This window comes from Hibiscus syriacus, unplaced genomic scaffold (genome assembly GCF_006381635.1).
Source record: "Hibiscus syriacus cultivar Baekdansim isolate YM2019G1 unplaced genomic scaffold, ASM638163v2 tig00006570_pilon, whole genome shotgun sequence".
Taxonomy (NCBI): domain Eukaryota; kingdom Viridiplantae; phylum Streptophyta; class Magnoliopsida; order Malvales; family Malvaceae; genus Hibiscus; species Hibiscus syriacus.
The window spans coordinates 1,475,905-1,477,718 of record NW_024062102.1 but is presented as its reverse complement, the minus strand read 5'-3'; positions in this window follow the sequence as shown (position 1 = coordinate 1,477,718).

Here is a 1,814-nt window from a genome sequence, read left to right as displayed (position 1 = left end):
TCAAGGATTCCGACAAAATTACGTTGATTTTGAGCAAAAGGAGGATTTAGAGAGTGAGAGGGGCGTACGGCTGATGAGGATATAGTTTTAGGGTTTGAAACAAATGAGAAAATAAGCCTTTTAAACCCAAAACCCAACGGATGCATCGATGCACATTCAAGGCGTGCATCGATGCATCAACATGTTGAATCGATGCACATTTAAAGGGATGCATTGATGCACTATTAAGTGTATCGATGCATGAAGCACAAAAATATCAAAAATTTATTTCAAACACTTAAAATGCTAATTTAATTAGCTCTAGTGGTATTGGCAACTCATATATTGAAAATTAATCATGTTCAATCAATCAAATTAATCCTTAAGCTTCATTTGAACATAAAATTAATTTTCATCAAGCAACATAAACTCCCCCTAACTAATAGCAAAGAATGCAACCAAAAATTATATTATAAGCATTTTTCATTTATACTTAAAAGTGCTAAAATTATTTTAAACACTAAGTGAAGATAGGTCAGTTAAACCTAATTTTCTCCTAAGTGTCCAAAATCTTTCTTTATCTAAAGGTTTTGTAAAGATATCGCTAATTGGTGCAAAGTATCAACAAATTCTAGAACTACATCTTCCTTAGCGACATGGTCTCTAATGAAGTGATGTCTAATTTCAATATGCTTAGTTCTAGAGTGTTGGATGGGATTTTTAGTGAGACAAAATAGCACTAGTATTGTCACACTTGATAGGAATGGTACCTACTTCAATTCCATAATAAAAAAGTTATTGTTTTATCCATAAATATTGTGCACAACAACTACCGGCTGAAATATATTCTGCTTCAGTAGTAGATAATGCGACACAATTTTGTTTCTTTGAAAACCAAGAAATTAGCATATTTCCAAGGAATTGGCAAGTATCGGAGGCACTTTTCCTATCTAATTTACATCCTCCATAATCCGAATCAGAGAAGGCATGCAAGCTAAAGCTAGAGTCTCTAGGATACCAAAGTCCTAAACTATGAGTGTCCTTAAGGTATCTAAAGATCCTCTTAACAGCTAGTAAATATGATTCCTTAGGGCATGATTGAAATCTAGCACATAAGCAAACATTAAACATAATGTCCGGTCTACTTGCAGTTAGATAAAGCAAAGAACCAATCATTGACCTATATAATTTAACATCCACACATTTACCTCCTTCATCTATATCAAGCTTTGTTGATGAGCTCATTGGAGTGTTATGTGGCTTCTCATTTTCCAGTCCAAACTTCTTGAGCATATCTTTATCGTACTTAGCTTGATTGATGAAGATGCCATCTTTTCTTTGCTTGATTTGGAATCCCAAGAAAAATGAGAGCTCCCCCATCATGCTCATCTCGAATTCACTTTGCATTAGATTATAAAATTCTTGGCAAAGAACATCATTAGTAGAACCAAATATTATATCATCAACATAAATTTGAACTACTAATAAATCTTTACCTTTATGCTTTAAAAACAATGTAGTGTCAACATTCCCTTTTGAAAACCCTTTTTCAATTAAAAAATTTGAAATTTGACAATCTTTCATACCAAGCTCTAGGAGCTTGTTTTAAACCATAAAGTGCTTTTGTCAATTTAAGAACACGATTTGGAAATTTTAAATCTTCAAAACCTGGAGGTTGTTCCACATACACTTCTTCCTTTATAAAACCATTTAAAAATGCACTTTTAACATCCATTTGATATAATTTAAATTCATGAAAACATGCAAATGCTTATAACATTCTAATTGCTTCCATCCTAGCTACGGGAGCGTATGTTTCATCATAATCTATGCCC